The 22121-nt window shown below is 44.3% G+C and overlaps 1 protein-coding gene across 9 annotated transcripts in view; it reads left to right on the top strand.

The window, feature by feature from the left end:
* SETD5 (SET domain containing 5) overlaps nucleotides 1-22121 on the top strand; it is a 312866-nt gene that overhangs the window by 66108 nt on the left and 224637 nt on the right. For all 9 annotated transcript variants that reach the window (XM_086939390.1, XM_086939391.1, XM_086939387.1 and 6 more), the window contains 2 exons: nucleotides 15400-15461; nucleotides 20170-20247. The gene's annotated coding sequence lies outside the window, so the exon portion shown is untranslated. The remainder of the gene's footprint in view (nucleotides 1-15399; nucleotides 15462-20169; nucleotides 20248-22121) is intronic.

The raw sequence follows: 22121 nt of genomic DNA, 5'->3' as shown, positions 1-22121 counted from the left end.
GGCCCCGCGGGCTTGCTTCCCGGGTGGCCCCGCGGGCTTGCTTCCCGGATGGCCCCGTGGGCTTGCTTCCCGGATGGCCCCAAGGACCTGCTTCCCGGATGGCCCCAAGGACCTGCTTCCCGGATGGCCCCACATGCCAAGGGCTAGGTTTTGGAGGAGCGAAAAGGAACGAAGGATGGCTTTGTGGGTCGAATCAAAGAAGTGGGATGAGAATTACCAACAAAGTTTTGCTGAGGATCCGACAAATGTAATTCATCATGTAATACAAGGATCTCGCCAGCGAGCGCTAATCTTCAGCAGCCAGGTCGTTGGCATCGAATATATGATGATACAACGAATTCCGCTGCAACGCATGCCTTTACCACGCATGCGTTACAACGGAATTCGTTTACCACGGATAAACTTTTCCTCGAATAATTGCGTGGTGACGTCATACGTCGTTAAGAGAAAACGGCATTTTTTTCCGATTTCTCTTTAACGACGCTGACGCCAACGTGACTTATGGTGAGTTGTTTTATTTGGGGGGGAGACCCCCCCAAGCCCCCCTTTTTTTCTTTTTACCTTTACCACATATGCCTTTACTACAAACATCGTAGTAAAGGTATGCGTGGTAAAGGCATTAGTGGTAACCACGCATGCGTTGTACTGCATGCGTGGTTAAAGATTTCGGGGAAACGGCTTCGTTGTAAAGGCCGTTTCCCGTTGGCATCATTATTAAAAGCGACTCCGACTCTCAAAATGCCTTCGAGATTCCGCTGAGCTTGGAATGAAGTAGACTGATATGGTTTTCAGTCCCCGTTCGTTGATCTCTGGTCTGTTGGCATGTCCATTAAAACAGGGCTGTTGAGAACGCGAGAGTAGATCGTTCTCAGGGTTGCAGTCTAGGTCCTGCAACTCTTCACTAAAGATCTTGGGAAACGATGAGTGGGTGCTGTTTGAGGTGTGATGCAATGCTGCAGTAGAAAAAGAGTTGGTCAGATCAAAACATTGCAATTGAACTGATTTGTTGGAAAGGTTTACACTGCTGCTTACACGTTTACTGGGATTATGGGTAGATTTGGTGCATAGATCCTTAAAGGGAAGGAATATTCCACTGTGTCTGCTAGTGCAGTAGTTTTGTAGTTAGTACCAATTTGGCTTTTGAGTTGTGGTGGGGGGTAGGGAGGTTGGTAAAGGGCGGGAAGCCTGATTATTTGTTTTGAGTTGACCATTCAGTCTTGGTTTCTTCTAATCCTCTCTTGTTTAAAAATGGCTTGTTGAGTAATTCTGCTATCACCAACTACAAGGGAAATCTGTAAAAGAATCCTCTTTTTGATATGTTAGCTTCATACTAATATCTGAACTGTCCAGGTTTACATTGAGGTTGAATCCCATCTGAGAATTCCTCTGAATGATCCCACAAGAAATGCTAGGGTGACTTTTGAGATGGTTCTCCTTCGATTTTACTTCTTGTTGGTATATTGTTTTTTCGCCTCGGAGGGGCCGGATCTGCCAGGCTAAAAGACTGAGTAATCAGTCCTCTAGATTTTAGGACGGTTACCAACAATACCTACCTAGTATTTGATCGGACTTGGAGTGCTAAAACCAAATTTCGATAAAGCCAAACGTTTCTCCATTTTCAAGTCTGTTTTTTGTCCATGTTGTACATATCACAGATGTTTTCAAAGCAGGTCACCTTTTCATTGGTAACCTTTTATATTTCATTAATGCCATTACATTTACCCAAAAAGGCTTTTTATTGCCTCGCACATGATTGTTGTAGCAGATGGCATGGCATAGGTTTTAGGCGTGTGGGTCTTGTATTCAACATGACACATTCTGTGAAAGGGTTTGCCTCGGGACACTGACTGTTTAGGGTTCTGTCTGGCGTTGGATTGGCGGCACTAGTGCGTCAAAGGCAGTGAGCGGTTTGTGCTGCTCGAATGAGTCCGTGAGAGGTTAGTGCTGCACTAGTGTGTCAAGTGTCAATGGCAGCGAGAGGTTAGCGCTGCACTGTGTGCGCCAATGGCCGTGAGAGCGCTGCACTAGTGCGTCAATGGCAGAGAGAGGTTAGTGCTCTTTTCTGGTGTGTTGGTGTCCTCCAAGAAAATACTATTCAAATTTAGCGTCTACTATACTTCTAGAGGCATTCAGAGACCTCTGCATCCATTTGTGTGTGACATTTTTCTTCCAACCCTACATCATGCTGCTGTGGGGCAGCCCAATTCAGCTATTGCGATCTTCACCGTGAGTAACTACGTTCTGCTCTTTCCCAAGGAGCACATCTGCACGCAAAGTAGTTTACTTCAGTGCCAAGGACTTCTATGGCAATGTGTGCTTTTGAGACCAAAGTAGCATTTCTTAGTCTTTTTCTTTAAAAAAAAAAAAAAAGTTTCATTAGTGCCTGGCCACTTTCCCAGTAGAAAAGTTTTGCAAAAATCATGTCTAGACAAACACGAGCAGACCTACTGGCTTTGCCAGGGTTTGTTTTCTTTTGCATACATCATTTTTTAAAAGTGGCTTGAAAGTGCAGATGTTGCTTTATTTTATGTGATCTTAAGGTTATCTTAAGTGATTATTCAAGAATTGAGATCATGCTGAGAATTGGGTCTTTAGATCTGCCTACATGTTGAGTTCTTAACTGCAACGTTTGATTGACCTGTGGGCGGCATTCTGCATAATTTATTTAGGGAAGTTTTGACACGGGGGTTGTCCCAGAATCATGGCATGGTAGTATAGTGCAACCTAATTATAAAAGCGGCCCAGTGTCTGTGAGAAGGGTGATTACACGACTTTGCCCCAGCTGTCATGCAGCCAGTTGTGTCAAATTGAGGAGGCCAGCCAGGGGTGGCATAATAGATGCTGCAGCCCCTGGCAGCCCTGGGTACACCCATGCCCTGAGTTACAGGGTCTGATAGGGTGGCCCAGTACCAATTGGAAATGCACCTAGGGTACATGGAATCCATTTTAAAGAGAGAGCAGTAGGCCTGGGGTCCTGATTGGCAGGGTCCCAGGTCGACTATGTCCAAAACCAGCTAAAACACAGGGCAAAAAGTTAGGGGCAACCATAGTCAGGATGTACCTTCCTACAGTGTCAAACCCTGCTAATTATCGACTAATCTTGTTGACTGATGTCGATGCAAAGGTGTTTGCTTCTTGTCTCCTAACAGAATTGGAAGATTGGGCTATGCAGGAGGGTATTATTCCATTTTTATCAGACTGGTTTCCAAAAAGGACAATTCACGAATACAAATTTGGCGGTCTTGAATAACAAAATGTATACATTGCTTTTATTGATCTTAAGGGAGCCTTCGACTCTGTGCCACGAAATTTGTTATGGAAAAAATTGGCAGATCCGGGAATATCAAAGAAATTGTTGAAAGCTATTATACTTCTGTATACCGACACTTGGGTTCAAGTTAAGCTTGGGATGGGAAATTCTTTATCAAGGAAGATTAGAACATATAATAGGCTACAGCTGGGTTGTGTCCTTGCCCCCTGCTTATTTGTTATTTTTATCAGATCTTTCTCAGCATTTGGTGGTTGTTAATGGGCATGTTCTTAGGATGGGGGGAGTGTAAATTAGTTACTCCCAGTATCCCGATGATACGATTCTTGTGTTTCATACTCCTATCGGCCTACAAAGACTTATTACTGCCTTTGACTATATACAACAGAATGGCCTTGAACTGAATGTTAAAAAAAAAAAGTGATAAAAATTGCTGTAGTTAAACAGAAGTTTAATTCCTGGAAGGCCAGAGCAGGTACAATTGATATTGTTAAGACGTACAGATACTTAGGGGTGATCGACATTTTAAGGATTTAAGGGCCCAGGCTGTGACATTGATCCATGCTTTTAAATGTTTAAAAAAATCACTGAACTGTCAATCATATGAGTTTATTCTTAAAGTAATCAAAGCCAAGTTACAACCAACCCTCATTTATGGTTCCCCCATTACTTAAGGGAGAGATGTGAAGGTGCTTTACCTACCGATTGTTATGGTCTTTAAAGCAACCTGTCGGATTGCCAGGTCAGTGTGTCAAGTAGCAATAACATTGGAGTCTCCAAAGACAGTGCCTAGTATCAAAAGGAGCTTTTTTTTTAAAATGTATGGTCGCATTGTCAACATCAGCCCCTGCATTTTTAGGGAATATTTGTTGGCAAGAAATTGACAAATCTGTTTATAGGGCTAAATGGAGATCTTCTATTCTAACTTCCCTACGAGATATCGGCCTGCAAAGTGAACTGCCAGATCTGAAAATGCCCAACTATAAGTTAATTTGAAAAAAAAGCATATTAAAGCGGAATCGTTTAAGTTGGATAAAATTGCATTAGCTGAGAAATTATGCATGCTAAGTGATCAATTCATACCAATCCCGAGTGTTCAGCCGTATCTGAATGTTTTCTTTTCTTGCAAGTTTAAATTTTTTTTTTTTAAGGTTACGTATGGAAATAAACCCAACAAAGGAGGGCACTCGATCTTGGAACAAACAGTGGCCGGATTCTAACTAGATTTTGCGGATGGCCACAGGAAACTCTTGTACATATAGTATGTGTATGCCCCAAGCTGATTAATCTTAGACTTTTAGTTTTGAGACCTTACTTTCTTATGAGTGGCGTGAGATCTGCCCGACAGGCATTAATTATGTCATTGTCTGGTGAATTGGTTCCATTACTATGTCAACTGGTAACATTTTTAATGCAGGTTGAAAAATGTCTAATATAAGAGGGCAGATCCCCTCTATTTTTATGGCTTTGGTGCTAATAGTATTAACGGCTCATAAATTCTATTACCTAATAATTTTTGTTGTGAGGGTATTAATATGAAATGTAACAGTAGCTGGGTTATCATTGCAGTAAGTTGATACTTTTTTTGTCTTGATATGATGGTTGTTGCAATTATTGCACATTAGCACTTTAAAAGGTAAGGGGGTCAAGAAATGTTTAAAAGAAACTTCTTTGCATTAGTCATTTCTGCACCTTACCATTAGCACTTTGAAATATAACGTGTAGTGTTTCATAGTGGAAATGAATGGTTTTTTGTCAGAATATTTCTCTGTTATATACATGGAAAAAGTATGTATTGCACACTGTCACTTTAAAATGTATAATGTGCAATAATATCCTGTGATTAACCCTTTCGATGCTGATGACGAGCTCAGCATCACCCACGGGTGTCGTGTGCTGATGACGAGCTGAGCTCGTCATGGTGCCAGCAAAAGTGCAAAATCCAGCACAGGAGGGGGAAAACACCTAGCAGCCAAGGTGTTAAGGATGTAAGGTGGCTAGATTTGGGTTTATAGATACGTTTTTAAATTGTATTTATGGGACAGTTTTTTTTTTATGTGATGAGAAGATGTTTTGTTCGTAATGTAAATGTGTTCTCCTTGGAGTTGTAAGGTGTGATTGCAATTATTTTAATTAATCAAGCAATAAAGATTATATTATTCAATCGATTGAGCAGAAGGTGTGCTTCCACTGAAAAATAGTTCTTGTATTACAGGTTATTCCTTGTTGGGAAGCTAATACTTAGTGCAGTGGACCTGTATTGATTATGGCGACAAGCCAGCGATGCAATATGCATTATGTCAGATGTCGTAGGTATGATCTGTAAATAAATCATGAATAGTTGAGGCAGTTGGTTTGACTTCTCTTTAAGCTAACCAGCCTTTCATGGTGTGTTATGTTTTTTCAATTGCCCTGTGGGCAAGTTTATGACAAATACACAAGGCTTTGAGATGGTTATGTAACAAGCCAAAAATAAAGGATATAGGCCTGATTGGTTTTTTGGGAAAAGTAATATCAAATGCCCATGAGTCTCTTCTGTTTATTGTGAAGCGGTTAAGACAAAGAAATTAGGAATATCTTATGGAAAGTATGTTAAACTATTTTTACGTGATACAGAACTCCGAGCTGTATGATGGGTAATAAGAAAAACTTGATTTTCTTTTTTATGAAGCCCTCACCCACCAACCTAGTTGGTGGCAAGCTTCATCACCGGGCCCACCCGGTGGCGCAGAGTATGCTACAACGCCTGTATTACAGCGGAGCGGGTATATTGCTATGTGTGCAGTGATTTCAGCCAGTCCTTTAATTATTAACTGGCTTTCCTCAGGACCTTAAATATGTGAAAAGTGAGATCTACACTAAAATGCGTGTTTGACCTAAAATCTGTTGCACGCGCTAAGGTGCACTATGTGTGAGAAGGGATTCCCTCTCAAAGCATTCGCTAGTGATTTGCAGCGAGTGGCCCATGGGATTCCGGCAGGGGTTCGGACTTACATCGTTGGTCAGGACCCTCGTGAAGACCCGGTGTGCTGCATCGGATCTCTGCTCGTTTTAGCTGTAGTCCACTGCACACCTCGCGACTGCTGCTATACCGGGCAGCCATCTCGTAATAGTTTTATCCAGAGTTTATCGTTTTTTTATGATCCTAGCAAGGCTCTCCTATTTAAAACAAGGTGGCCATCAGGGATGGTTTTAGCTATGATACTTTATGCACAGCATCATTCTAAGATGGCTACCCCTGCCATGCTTCTTTTTAAAAAAACACTTTGTACTTACTTTTCATTGCTTGCCTGTTTTTGTACTTTTAATATTTTAATAATATATGCCAGTTTGTTTGAGTGATTGGGTGAGTGCAAGAATGAGTCAAGCGTTAGATAAATGGATGCATGAATGGTAGGATGAATGACTGTGTATGTATTATTATAGTGTCCCGAGGCAGTGGCCGAAACGCATCATGGCGTCCACGAGCAACGAATAAACTCTTTGAAGCACCAAAGTGTGGTCCATATCCGTTATTGGACTTTGCAAAACTGCATTAGACGAGCGGAATACCTGGATATATATCTATATCTATATCTATGTATATAGGTACTGGCAGTCTATAATGGTAAGGCAGTTAGCTCCGCCCTGTACGGGGTTGTGATGTGGGGATGTGAAAGTCTCAGGGGGATGACAATCTCTGAAAATTCCTTTTTAAGGAACTTAATAAAATGACCCCAGAGTACCCCTATGAAACCCCTTTTTTACGATCTAGGGCTATCGCCAATAGCGCTCATAGCATCCTTTTGTCCAGTCTTATACTGGAGGAGGATCTGGACCACCTCGGAACTTGAGATCTTTGCAAGGGGCCTGCTTGATATTATTTGTAGTGACATCTTTCATAAGATCAAGTGGTTAGAGCATATTCAGGGCCTCTTGACTAACATGGGTCTGTGGGAGGATCCTAAAAATTAAAGATTCCCGCCCAAAAAGACTCTAAAGACCCTGTATTGGCAGTTTGTGGTCTCTGGGTCCTATAGGTCTATTGACCCTGGGACATTTTACATTCTATTTATATCTCTAAAATTTAATTTGTATGTACTGTTTGCTTTTATGACAATCGTCGAATAAAGCTTGTTTGACTTGAGAGCTATATATATATATATATATATATATATATATATATATATATATATACACTTTTGCTGCTCTTTGCGCGGTGCAGGTGCTGCTTTGAGTCATGTGTTACCCCGCGACTGAGCACGCCGCCTTCAATTTCCAAACACCCTTCCAAAAGAAAGAATTGGGTCGCACTCCATCAATCGTTTCCAAAAGTTCAAAGTGATTTATTTCCACAAGTCTCCAAACGTTCAAACCACCAACGCGTTTCGATCTCCTACTGAGATCTTGGTCCCGGTGAACAAGATCTCAGTAGGAGATCGAAACGTGTATATATATATATTAGTGCTGTGTGAGTGCTCATGCACGCAGAAGCCGGAAAAGGGACTGAGCCCGCTAGTGGGCTTCTGTGAGGGGGATGGTTCATATGTAGCAGTTCTTCATCGAGACTCCAAATATCAAAGTTGTCCATGGTCTTGTAAGCCTTTTCTGCTTTCTGATTCCAAGCTATCTTTTTTTAGCTACCTTTTCTATAAAAATGTCCTCAGATCACTGTTGAACCTATATCTCATATAACTTTAAGGAATGTCTGACATGTGCCCCAGGTAAGTAAACCAAGAAGAGACAACAATTACATTATTTTCTGGAAGCCATGTCTGCGCAATCCTTTAGGCCCTGCCTCCCTTCTAACCTGAACCCCTGCCCCATATCCACCCACCCATACACACCACAAGCAGACATGCACTGGAACCATACGTTTCGCTGGGTCTATGGACATGTTTAAACTTACAAAGAGCTCCATTTAGCACTATAAACAGCTGTAAGAACAAGCCATGGCTACTTCAGGTAATGCTGTGACCATCTCCTGTTGAGTCCAGTGGGACGTGCTCCTCACTCACCTATATTGTTAGTGTTCTGGGGCAAATTAGTTGCACGTTTGACTGATGTAAATGTGTGTGTCTTGTATTTACCCTAACAGTGCATATGTCCTTTCCTGCTGATGGACTTCAGATACTTTCAACGTGATGCCTGTGCACCTGTCTTTATTTTAGGGATTTGTGGGGTGCATCATACGCTAGCACTGTCTGTTGAGATGACTGGCATTCTCAGATTGTCCTCCCTGATAACATGCGCACTGCGCTATAGCTAGAACTTAACGGGAAGGCCCTAACAAAAGCATATTAATTGAGCCATTTCCTGATTGGGTGCAGTTCACATTGCACCAGCACACCTGGGGAGCAGTCACAGCACATTCTGAACCCACATGGGCTAGTCCCGAAAGGCATGCAGGTACACCTGGTCTCCTTACCCACAAAGAGCTACCTCTTGGATGCGCTCACACACATACACGAAGAACTACCACTTCGAGAAATGGTCTTGGTGCAGCTATCCAAATCAGAGGATCCTTATGCAGCATAAAAGCGGTTTCATATGACTGCATGTGTGTAATCGAGACCATGACAAGATGGCGGCTGTTTTTGATGCATGAAAAGCTCAACAGCAGAATGTTATCTGCCTGTGATCACTGTGAAGCCCTGGCAGGCTGCTTTCATGTCTGAGCAGGACAGTGAGGACCATCATTGTCTTTCTCCTTCGGGTTTACCTTCCTTGTTCCAGGGTACTACTTTGTCCTTTTTGCCTAGGAAACCCCCTTTCGGTATTAACTAAGTGAGTCCCGGCCTGGACGTGAGCAGGAAATCATTGAGAAGCTAAAATGGAAACTGGGCAAACTGTGTTCTTGAGGCTGCGCAGATCACATGTGACTTTACGAGCCATAATTGCAGAACCTGTAGATGCGGTGATGACCCTTTAGCAATGGAAGCTGGGCTCTCCTGTTGAACTTCGATCACTGTCTCAGGTACGGGGGTGGACCTTTCTCACACCCTTCCGTAATAGTGGGTTTTGGGCATTCTTGCACGAATTCTGAGCTGCCGAAATGACCAGCATGCCACAAAGGGATTCCTTCATTGAATTGAGGTTGACCGCATCATCTGCAGGCCGGGGCCTTAGAGAAGGCTTGCCAGGAGAGACCACCTGCGCTGTTCTTTGTTGGGAACCATTGATAATCCCTTCGTCTCAACCCTACGAGCTCTTCAGCCCTCCAAACGTGCTGCTCCCACCCCCACTCTCCATGCGGAAACCCACACCAGCTCTCCCACTTGTAGTTAGTTGCCTTGCAGTTTCCACTGGGAGCTTGGCCCTGTCTTTCAGTAGGGGTTCATGACTCACTGAGCTACCTTCAAGGTGGTGGCCTGGAATGACCAGCTCGTGACCTCCGGGACCATGCACTCAGTATTCCCGGACGGCCGATTGATGTGGTCGTGGTAAGCCTCTGAAAGAATAAACATTTTTTCTTTGAAGAGTGTGCTGCTGAAATAAAAGAAGTTCACCATATAGTTGCGATAAAAATGATAAATAAAATGCATAATTTTCAATCGAACATACTGGTGTTCCCAGCAGGCACCATTCGTTTCCTGTAGCTTCAGTCTTTCCTTGGTACTGCAGTCTGCTGCACATCTGCAGTGCCCCTCGCCCCCTCCCCTTTAGAATTACAGGTGTGCTTCGGTTTCGCAGGAGCCCCCAGAGATTTATCGTGTCTGCAAGCCTTTCTCTCTCCTCCTCCCACAAAATTCATCAGCTCGGCTCCAGCATATCCTGGCCCTCTGGCTGCACCAAGCATCAGGCTGGGGTCCCTCTGATTTATATCGTATAATGTGGCAGGAGGAGGGGGGGTGTTAGTGGTGAGGGGGAGAGGAAATGGGCGAAGAGGGAGATAAAGATTGGGTGAAGGTAGTCACAGTAGGCTATTATGATTGATGTGTGTGCGCGCGCACACATACATAAATATATATCTATATACACACATACTTACACACACAGATAAATATATATATACACACACACACACACACACACATACATACATGCACTGAAAAAAACAAAAGTTATAGTTAGGTGTGATAAACACATCTTTTTGTTTAAAAAAACAAAAACCTTAGATATTCACTTGGAAAAAAAACCAGGTTAAAGTAGAATTCTATTTAGGTAAGTTTGTTAGCAAAAATATTAACGTTTGACTTGAAAAAACTGAAATTCACTGGTTATAGTTTGCACTGCTAACTACAACTTGCGCCCATGCCATGTACTGCTTAGGACCTCACACATAACATCACTCATGACCTGTTCTATGACATCACTGATATCTCAAATTACGTAATTGATATCATCCTAGCTACTTTTGTTTACATTGCTCTATAAACGGATATAGCATTAGAGCTTTGAATAGAAGTGCAAAATGACTCCAAATAATGGGATTTCTGCTATCATACGTGCAACCCCTATAGGTGTAAAGCAAGCTTGTGTTATGTGCAACATTGAACCATACACTTCACGGGTAGCGGAGTTCATGTTGACTATGAACCACTGCTGAAAGGTAACCTATCCTGCACACTGTGTTAAATCTGAATATAACTATTAAGGGAAAACCAAGTTCCTCCAGAGACTGAAGCCCTTACATAATTAATGCCTTACTACGGATAGGCTTCACCTGTGTAAGACCTTGGACAGTCACTGAACCTCACTGAGAAAAGAGGTGACCAGAAGTAAAAGGTAGGTCCTGTTGACACAGTTTATTCTATTCAGAGAGTTTACTCTCTACCAGATTGTTGCAGACAGCGGGACTCGTGAGAAATACACCGCAGAGTGTTTGAGTATCATTTAAGAACATTGTACACTCTGCAAAACTTGTCCAAAGATCAACTGTTAACTTAAAATAACCTCGATGTCAAGGTGTTCAAGAAGATACTACTTGCAGCCTTCATACTGTGATGAAATCTTTACAGATAGCCCAACTTCTGAGCAAAACAGGCACATGTACATAGGTCAATACCTGGTGTACACAGTCTTCTATGCGAAGTAGAAATGGTCATGCTGAGACAACTCTGTCTAATAACCCAAGGCCGCTTATAACAGTTAATGGGGTATGTTGAGTCTTTGCCGCGCTGGAAACTTTTTCTGGAGTAACAAAAACACTTGTGTGGAACCTAATGAACACAAATCAGCCGTCACCTGCTCGCACAGTTTCTCTTCAGTAGAAAGATGTATAACCTCTTCAATGCCTCTACACACCTATGGTGCATTAGGAGCATATTGTTTTGTAATCTCTTATATGGATTAGCTGGGCCCAGGCTGTACAAAATTAGGCAGTGATGTCCTTGTCATCCGTGATGTCATAGAACATGTCATGAGTGTTAATAATCCACATTATTGTTGTCATATGTGAGGTCGTTAGCAGTGCATGTTGGGCGTTCAAGTTCTAGTTAGCGCTGCTAAGTATAACTAGTATATTTCATTTTTTTTATTAGTTCAAAATGTTAATGTCACTGACAAATTCACCAAACCATAAAGTTGCTTTAACCTTTGTTTGTTAGTGAATTTCTAAGTTTAAAAGAAAATCCAGACCTTTTTTATCACACTTACGAGAGCATTGCTTTAACCTTAGTTTTTTCTTTTAGTGAATTTCTAGGGCTTTTTTTTTAACATACAGTAATAATTAGCATGCGTCCAACCCCACGCTGCGCAGGGCCTCTGGCCATGTGCGGTGGGGGTCTGACCACATGGTCTGGCCATAGGGATCCCCTTTTTTTTAGGTTTCGCCTAAGTGAAAGCTGCGCACTGCGCAGCTTTTCACGAAGGTGAAAACCTAATGAGAATAGCATGTGGCTTTGGAATCCGCCCTCTGTTCCATTGGCTAGCTCCATAAATGGAGGCTAGCCATTGGAACAGAGAGCTGTCCGTCATGGCCGGACCAGATTTGTGGGCGTTCCCGCGATTTCTTCCCTCTCCACCCTTTTCTGATCGTCATCGCGGCGGTGGGTTTTTCGTGTCGGCATGTTTGGTTCTTTTTAGAAGTGTCTGTTGCTGGAGTTGGCTGCAAGATTTAAGTTCCCACGAAGCGATCAGGTAAGGAAGGTTTGCCCGGCCTATTTGCAGGTAAGCGGCATTTTTAAATATTTTTTTTTATCCAGTTTTCGCCCCGCCCTCCCGCTGTCCGTGTGCCCGTTCCCGCCACCCTTCCCCCTCCCGTTGTCTGTTGCACTTTATCGTCTCGGGGCGCCTTGCAAGTGGCACTAGCACGCGCTATTACCACCCGTGGAAGAACTGCTTTTACCCATGTTATGTGGGTCACACTGGATACGGCGTGGGCCACGCAGAAAGGAGGCCAGGTATGTGACGGGCTGCCACCGCGCGCGCTCTTTCACCATCACGTCACCTGCATGTGTTTGTGGTGCTCTTCGAAACATGGTATTTAACGAACATGTTGTTCATGTACAAGTTTAAACGCCACCGATTTGTCCTTTGATAGTGCTACAGGCAACAGGTGGGAACTATTAGGCCACTAAATAATGTTCATATCATCGGCCTCAGAGGGATAAAAATCTGAGACGGCCCTGAAGGGGATGGAATCTGTAGCCCAGTGATTACATCATGCGCTGGGGGAGGGGCGAGGGTGGCACAGGAGGGATGGTGGAGGTAGGCGGCCATGCACTAACGATACTCCTACGTATTGTTGAATGCAGGGACATTATTCCGTTCTTGCTTCTGTTGAGAGAGGACTCGGAGTAGCTGCCAGTGGAGAAGTGTGGCTCAGGGGTTAGAGGCGGCAGCCCCGGAAGCTGAGATCGGCCCTGGACCAGGGTTCAATTCCCCGCCTCGGCGGGTCTTGGGCTAAAAATTCCACGGACTCGATAATTCTCGCTCCGGTGCCTTCTCGACTCACGGGCTCACACTCTGCGACTCTGGGCAATAGCTTGCTTAATCTCCACAACGGCCCCTCGCGGCGGGATGCCTGGCTTTCACCTTGTGGATACCCTGCTGGGGTTATCTCACAGGGGAATACCAGGACGGTTTCCCTAAGCAAGCGCCGGGACACCCACTGCGGGTAGCTGTGCGCTATATAAGCTCAAATACATTTACATGATTCTGTGTGTGTGTGGCTCTGTGTGTGGGGCTTTGTTGGTGTGTGTGGGTCTGTGTGTGTGTGTGGGGGTCTGTGTGTTTTTGTGTGGCATTTGCCAGAGATTAAACTATTGGCATTGTAAATGACAATGCCATTTATTTATCTGTTTTCAAAACCAGCACATAAATACAAATGTTGTCATTTACAATGCCAATACCTCAAACTTTTCAAAAGGCGAAACCATTGCATTGTAAATGTTTGTTTCTTTTTCAAACAGGAAGGAGGCCGTATGGCCCAGAGGTCCCCATCCCAGGGCCATATATGTCTTTAAGGGGAGGGGAGCCGTGGGACCTCCCTCCTCGAACATCACATAGCCGCGTGGCCTCCTCTCCGAGCCTTGTTAGGCTGTGCGGCCCCATCCCCCAGGGACACTCTTCAATAAAGGGTAGGGCGGACACCCAGGCCCCACCCCAAGCCTTGTTAGGCCCTGGTAATCCCATTGCCCAAGGCCATCACTAAAAAATAAAGAGGAGGGGGCCCTTGCTGCCCCCCTCCCTGAGTCTTGTTAGGCCCCCGGGACCCTATCCTCTAGGCCCATTCATTTACATGAAATGGATGAGGGCTGTGTGGTCCCTCTCCCTGAGCCACTGTTGATCCCCTCCCCCTCGGCCAACATTTTTTTTTATACAGGTGGATACCCTGGTGCACACCCAGGCCACCCACTTTATAGTTATTGGTGAACGCAGCTGGGGCCCCAAGTGCCCCGCGGCCTCAGCCGGCCCCAGCATGCAGGGGTAGCCGGCATTGCTCCCACCTGGAGGGAGCAGCTAATATTGCTGCTCCCACCGGAGTGGGACCAATAGTTTTATCCGTTTCCCAGTCCCACTTCAGAGCTGGCAGGGAAATGGATCAAAAGTATGCTCCCATTGGCCAAAAGCATTTTCAAAGCTCACTCCTGTTGGGAGCAGACTTTGTATTAGCAACGCTTTGCAGGTGTTTTAAAAATGCGAGAGCAAATGCAGGCTTCCCTGCTCGCTCTGGTGCAGGCAGGGAGACAGCTATATCCCGGGGTTGGACTCCTTGGGACATAGTTGGTGTGCCGGCCCTGGGGAATGGGGTCCTTAGGGTCATTAATGTGAAAAAAAGCCACAATCTGCAGACCAAAATCTAGCTTCCTGACAAATATGATATAATTCCATGAAACTGTTTTTGCAGTAGGCAGTTTTAGGGTTGTCTATCCAAAACAAATGGAGATTTTGTGTTTTGGCCCTACTTGATGGATGACCGAAACGTTCCAAGCACAAACTAGGTAAAAAGTAGCACCTTTTTGGAAAGTTTTGTGGAAATTCGTCAAACGGTTCCAAAGTTATTAGCAACAAAGAAAAAGAGGGTAGGAAACGTGAGGTGAAAGCTGGGGACAGGATAGCGCTAATTTATACTCTCTCTCATTTAATATTGTGAACATCTTCACTGGGTAGTTTTGAGAGAAAGGGATTGTGTTGGAGGGAGACGGTGCCTAATATACGAAAATGCTCGCGCTGTCTGATGCCTGGAAGGCACATTTTTAAAATAAACACTACCAACAAAGTGGGTTGGTTGCATAAGGAAGGCTCTACAATGCAATCATGACTTCAGTTCCCTGCTATGAAAATGTTTCATGTTTTTTAGGATATCTGAAGCCGGGTTTGTTCACCTGTATTTTTCAAATCACTTTTGTGCTTGCGATCTATATACAAAACGAGGAGTAATCCTGGGACTGGACGGGGAGACGTGAGCAGCACAGGGGTGACCGATCACAGCACTCAGCATGGAATGCTACGCTAAACTTTGATTGTTTTATATCTAGCTAGATAGATATGTGTATGTATATATAAACTCTTAAGGGAAGCTTTGAAGCACCAGTTGTTATAAAACAGGAGATGGTTTACTTAGCAGCTCAGCACTGTGTGACGTCAAGGCCTGTATAATGCTGGTGTTTGTATTTGAGGTGGCCGAGCAAAAGTGTTACTATCAAACTAATTATTCTCCCATTTTATGTGCAATCCTCATTTTCATTTGTTCCATCTTTTCTCAGATTTGCCAAGAACACACACAAGATAGACTATCGGAAGTTCACAACAACTGGCCAGTGTAAAGGTAATCAACAAGCAACCAGCGCCGCATGCTTTATTCTGTGCCTGTGTCCATTGAACGCCTGGTGCATGCAGCTGGTCGTGAGACCCTTTACAGGGGCGCTGGGGACCCTAGTTTGATCGCAGCACGTCTTTCTGTGTAGACCTGGAGAACGAAGGATTGAACAGAGGCAAGGGTGGGGGTGGGGGGGGGGGGTGGTTTAGAGAGCTAAGGGGCTCAGTTCAAGTATGGTGAGCAGAGACCGGCTACTCAGTGGTTGGATCCCAGACTTAGCGCTGTCTGATAAATCTCATAGTAAGAACAGAGCAGTCGTCCTGTCTGGCCGCCAGCAGAGCGCCGAGGCTTGCGAAGTATTGATTGAGAAGGAGGCGGGAGGGCGGTGCTCTCTGCTGGTGTCGGTAGCCAGACTGCAGATAACCAGCTGTGGACAGAAGGGACAGAGCAGAGATCGATGGAAAGCAAGAATACACCATACAGGCTGCAGGACATGCGTGTGAGACCCAACATGGAAGCACGTATGGTAACAGCCCTATGCATTTCCTAGACCCTGGTCTCAGGAGCTGGGCTCAGCCATTTTGGACTGAAAAATAAACGCACTTCCACCTCCACGCACTCTAGCTATGTATTCTTCTGTAATTGGTCAGAAATAATACATTTAATATCGATGGTTTCACTCCTAATTCATTCATCTAGAGTCTGAGATAGTTTTGCTCTACATTAATTTTCCTGCTTTGCTCCCATATCCTATGATAAAAGTGCAGTGTAATGAATGTGTGCCCAGGAATTTAAGTACCACTTATCAGAATAAGATGCTGGGCCTTCTTTTGTGCTTACTAATGGCACTAACAGCGATTGGCTGGTTTAGGGCAGCATCCTCGTGTCGGTGAAAGGTAGGCCTTGCGCTTGGCAGTGTTTTGCAGGGCGGTGGACCTTGTTCTTGTTTACATAGTACAGCGAACAGAGATGGTATCCAAGGAGTTCCACTCCAGCTCTTGCAGTCAATGGCACCAGCCGAGTATCTTGTGTCCTCCCCAAGGAGCGCTGCAGGTGGAACAGCCGCTTTCCTTCAATCCCAGAGGATTCCTAATGATATTGCTAATTCCATTGTTAGACGAGGGATGAGCTTTGCTTGATCTTTTCAGTATTGCTAGGATTTTCATGATCCTGAAAGGAAATTCTGCTTCTTCTCTCTGCTCAAATCTTTGTGAGTTAATGTGCAACTAGGAACAACGGCTCTGTGTCGATCCTCTGAAAACCCAGGTCTTTGACCTAGTTTGTACTTTGTTCAAATCCTCTGCTACCAACCAGTTGTGGCCATGGTCATGGACTGCAGGCGTGCATTCACTGCTTTAACTGGTCCAAGATGAAGGTTCTGCTCCCCTTCTCTTAGTTCTTATCTAGAATTTTTTTGGCAAGTTCCTTCTCGCATCCTCCTCAGATTCTCTCTCCAAAGCACCCCATCCACCCCAAACACAACTTGAGACGGTAATAGAGTATTACCTTCATCACAATTTATTTCAATTTTGTAAAACGTTGTTCTGCTTTTCGTACTTAATGTTTATTTGCCATTGATGTCATCGTTTTGCTCAGTTTGCTGCCTCTGTTGTATGCTGCTTTAAATACCCTCGTAGGAGTAGTTACTCAGGACCTTTCCGCATCTGATCCATATTCACCATGCCTAGATATCGAGGCAATGCTAGTCATGGCTGCTTCTGTGTGGGAGCAGGGTGTATTTTGGCAACATTGAAAGCTCTTGCAAGTAGAGGGACTGGTTTGAAAAAAAAAATAGTAGGCTATCTTCTCAGCGTTCGAATTTGCCTTCCAGTGGCATTCGCCCACCTTAAATGTATGTCTTATGTTTTAGTCAGCTGAAGGAAAAGGCATTACAACCTCTTGGCTGATTACACTCATTGCTCAGATTAACCCAGCAAATGCTAACGTCAAGAGTCCCTCCTTTGTCAAAACTGTGGTTGAAAGATCAGTCGGCAGATGGCTTGTTCAACATACAGTGCCTTTTTATGGGCTCGGGGGAATTGAGAGTTGCAGATGTACTTTACAATCCTTAGTTTGAACACAATTTTAAGTAATCTTCTTCCACATTGAGCTTCTTGCTGAAAGCTTCAAGAGCGGCAGGGGAGTCTCGCATTAGATCCAGCAGTGGGCGGCTACCACTTGTCCCAAAATTCTTCTACCTTAGCAGATTGTGAAATTGTGATCCTGAATCCTCTTCACCTGAGTGAGTAGCGTCTAACTCCAGCTTTTGATCTTCCACCTCTGTTCCCTCGTTTGCTGACCCATGTCCTCTCCTGACCTTAATCCATGAGTAAGTGAGTATTTATTTTTCCGTAGCTCCACATAAAATGCAAGTTTCCCTTTCCTCAGCTGCGGCTCTATTCTGAACCTCAGTGTAATAATGTTGGAACATTAGTAGCCTGTTTGGCTGTTGCTAATTGAAAGTGGAACAGCTAACATATCATGTGAAGCAGACATGCGAATGTTTGAATGCAGAAAATTAATCCGGCTTTGAAACTACTCCTTACTGGCAAGTAACCATTTTGTCTTGCAGCATGAATATTTTTCTGGATTCACATGCTGTGCATCTGATTACGTAGCAGACTTTCCTTCCTGGGAAGGATGGTTTGCAATGTGGGTGAATTGTAGAACTTGTTGCCCCCCACCTCCCCTTGCTTCTTTGTTCAAATGGATGTTCACACAGTAGTGTTTAGGGAACATGTGTGGGGATGCCTGGGTCGCAGCCATGCAGATGTCAGCAAGTGGTACGTTTACTAGAAATGCCAGGGTTCCACCCTTCATTTTGGTTGGGTGCGCCCTGGGGAATGCCAGTAAAGTCTTCCCTTCTCTTGCATACCGCCCACTCCCATGTCTCCTGCACTAGTTTTTGACAGTGGGAACAACTTTGTTCCCCCTTGCTTGTTGAGGTGGAATTTATTTGTTGTGTTATAAGGACTGTCCGTTCCTTCACATGCCCCTGAAGAGCTTTCAGAGCTAGGATGAAAGTCTTTAGTTCCAGATAGTTTGTTTTTCACGATATCCACAGGGCTCCAGAGACCTCTGATCTTAAGATTCCCCGTATGCGCTCCGCAGCCCTTGTGGGACGCATCAGTTATGGTCACCGTGGGAGCTGGTAGCTTGAAAGGTCTCCCTATTCTTGCTTTTGTTGGGTTCCACCATTCTATCTCCTTCTATATCCTTGATGTGACAACCACCAGATCCTCCCAGCTCTCTGTGGACTGGGACCACCCGTCATCTTCTGCAGATCCATTCCTGTATGTGTCGCATGTGTAGTCTGCATGTGGTATGAGGGAATCTATGAAGCCATCATTCCCATCAGCTTCATGACAGTCCTCACTGTCAGAGACTGTCCCTTCTGGCAGAGGAGAGCTTGCTCTGCTATTACTGACTAGGTTTGCTCGTGCTGTCCTTGAGTCCAGTGTTGCTTGAGTAGAGATGTAACTTTGTTCTTTATGGTAAACCCTTGATTTTGGAGCATTCTCGTGACTGCCTGTCCTTGTGGCATTTTTGTTTTTGAGTTTCCGTTACCAGCCAGTCCTCCAGGTATGGGTTGACAAGTATGCCCTTTCTTCATAGGTGTGCGGCCACCGCAGAGAGGCACTTTGTGAACACCCTTGGTGCGTATTTTATCCCAGAGGGCAGCGCTCTAAATTGGTAGGGCACTCCGTCCATGCAGATTCTGAGGTATTTCTTCTGCCTTTGGGTCATTTGTAAATGAAGGTAGGCTACTCTTAGGTCTAACGTGGCCATAGGGTCTCCTCTTCTTTGGAGGGAAATCACTTCTTGCAATGTTGTCATTTTGAAATGTTGCGTTTGTACAAACCTTTTTAGATACCAGAAGTCTTTATTGGTCTTACTCATAATTTCTTCTGCCCATTACAGCATGCAGGACGGGGTTCTGGGTCAGTCTTGTTCCACAATTGGCTAACTAATAATCGCCTTCAGAGTCTGAGACACTGACCAAGGTTTAAATTTTTTTTTTTAAAAACCTATGTTTGTGCTTTGTCAATCAATCTTGTTACAGACCTGGAACCTCGGCAAACCATGGCAATACAGATGAGCATTGACAAATCCAAAAGGTTGATAGCCAAAGCCAGACTTGTTGGCTTTGCCTCTGCTTGTTCTAGACGTAGTGTACATATCTGGAACAGAATTAAAAGCCACTGTGAAAATTACCTCACCCATTTCCCACGCTTGTGGGGCCTCTGTAGATTGTGTCACATGATTGATGGACAGAGTTTACATTTGAGCTGCTTTGGCGCCTACTATATATTGTTTACATAATTGCTTGATTGGTTATTGGGTAATCTCTGCCACTCTTTCCGTCTTGAGTTGGAGCTGCATGTGGCCTCTTAAAGTGCACAGTCTGAAGGAGCAACATACCTATCAATTGTTGACAAAATTATACTCAGTGCTACATTACCACGTTACACCATAGCAGTGTTTGTTACCCTGTTTAAAATGTTCTTTTTTTAAGTGAGCAAGTTTGTTCTGAATTTCACTCCTAGTTAGAATGCTTTGTTCTTTGCCTGATTTAATGTGGTGGTGTGCCGTGTACCTTTAGTAGTTATCCTTGACTAACAGCCAGTCTCAGCAATGTGTGTGTCCAAAACGCCCACTTAGTGACATATGTTTTAGTTTCATTTTCCCTTATTGATTTTTGGATTTCTTTTCCTAGGGCATGGCAGAGGGGTTCCTGACGCTGGGCCATGCAGGTTCCAAAGTGCCCAGTACTGGGTCCAAGGCCTTGGATCTGGTAAGAGCTTTTTTATTTTAACACTTAATTCGTTCCATTTTATTTACATAAGCCGGTTGCCATGAGCTCCTGAAATGTGAATTACAAAACCTTGTTTTTACCCTTTAAGGATGCATTGTCTGAGGTTGGGGTTTGAGGGCAGCTCCACAGATCTACTGACTCGAGCTAGTTTTTAATAATGTCTTTTATTCTACTTAAATGAGTGATGGGATGAAAGTCCTCTGCATGGCATTGAAAAGCTAGGCCGCCCTTCCTTCCCCTGTCCATTTTCTGACCAGCCCTTTCCTTCAATTAGCTTGCAAACCCACAGGCCCACTGGAGGTTCTCCAGTTTTTATAGTCTTGCTGCGGACAGCTTTTGCTGTCTCTTGCAGGCAGCGCTGCATTCTATACTTTTTGTTTCATTGGATGGCCCTCGTGTCTACTTTAATATCGTAGTTTTAAATTGGCAGAGTTCTTCCCTACTGTTTGCCCTACCCACAGACCATAGCTCGTCCTCCATTCTTTTTGTTTTGTTGCCTTATGTATCGTTCTGTTGGTAATGCTGTTAATTCTGTTTTTTTACTCTCATCCCCCCCCCTCTTGTCATTGGGTAGCCACTATTGACTTTGCTGTAGGCGTAAACATCCATGGGCATTGGTAAAGCCAATAGTTGTGGCCAGACATTTTTTTCTATACTTGCAAGATGGTTGCCGTGTTGTATTCACACAACGTATTGTGTTGTTACATCACATGATACGCAGCAGCCGTCTAAAATATATTTAAAACATTTTTTTCTTTAATTTCAAAACTGCAGCACGTGCAGTATCGGACAATCCACTTGCTATCTTGGAAGTTTTTAAAAGTTCTTTCTGTACTCCTAAAACAGCCGATCTGGTTTTGTCAAAGCTAGTCTTGCCTCCTGCTTAGCGTTGACAAAGTGAGACAGGGCTTTTTTTGCCCACTCTTTAACTTTGCGATAGATACTACTGCCCTCTAGCCAGTTGATGGAGACTGCCAGGGGTCTCAGCATAGTCTCTGGTCAAGGGCATAGGCCTTTTTACTTTTACCTCTCTGGGTTACAGGTCTCCTTGAACTGTGGTCCTTTGCCTTCATGATGTTTCGGACATGTGGGGAAGATCCCTGCTCATGTCTTAATAACTGAGTGCTGGAGTCCATTGGAAACACTGTTTTGCACAAAAATGGTTGAGACCAGCAGCGCATGCGTCGCTCTGCGAGATATGCTGTATTAGAGTATGGACTTGTTGCCCCGCCCACTCTCGGCCCATATTTGTCATTGGCTTGCGTCATTGTCCTTCGTAAATGCTGGCTTCTGATTGGTTCTTAGGCTTGTCAGGCCCTCCTTAGTACCACCTTGTCTTCATTTGTAACCTCTCATAAGGACCGACCCTTTTACTTCTGTTGTTACACAGTATGTCTTATTTCGTCTGTAAGCGATCTTTTCTCTAATGAGTTTCTCCTACTGTAGGCCCTAAATGCTTTCCTGTAACATTCAGAGGGTCACTTGCGCTTTCTCTTTCCAAGCAGCCCCTTTGAAATGAAATAGGTTTCGCATTTGCAAGAGTTTGAGCTTTTTGCATTGTAAATGGCAATGCCTTTTGTTTGTGTTAATTATCCCCCAAAAATAATAAAAGGCATTGCCCTTTACAATGCCAATAGCTTTATCTCTCGCAAACGTGGGATCTATTGCATGGCACATCTATTGCTAGCATTCGTGTGAGGCCCACTCTGCCGCAGACAGCCGCAGGCTTGTTTTTAAGAGTCACTTAACAGAATCCTCCTGCTTTTGAAGCCGGCTAGGAATAACAAAGTCTGAGTATATTTCTCTGTCACGGACAGGCCACCGTGAGGGCCTCTTCCAGCACAAAGGGGTTG

This window comes from Lissotriton vulgaris, chromosome 9, assembly GCF_964263255.1.
Source record: "Lissotriton vulgaris chromosome 9, aLisVul1.2, whole genome shotgun sequence".
Lineage (NCBI taxonomy): Eukaryota > Metazoa > Chordata > Amphibia > Caudata > Salamandridae > Lissotriton > Lissotriton vulgaris.
Note: the sequence above shows the minus strand (reverse complement) of the source record. Positions and strands in the feature narration are given on the sequence as shown.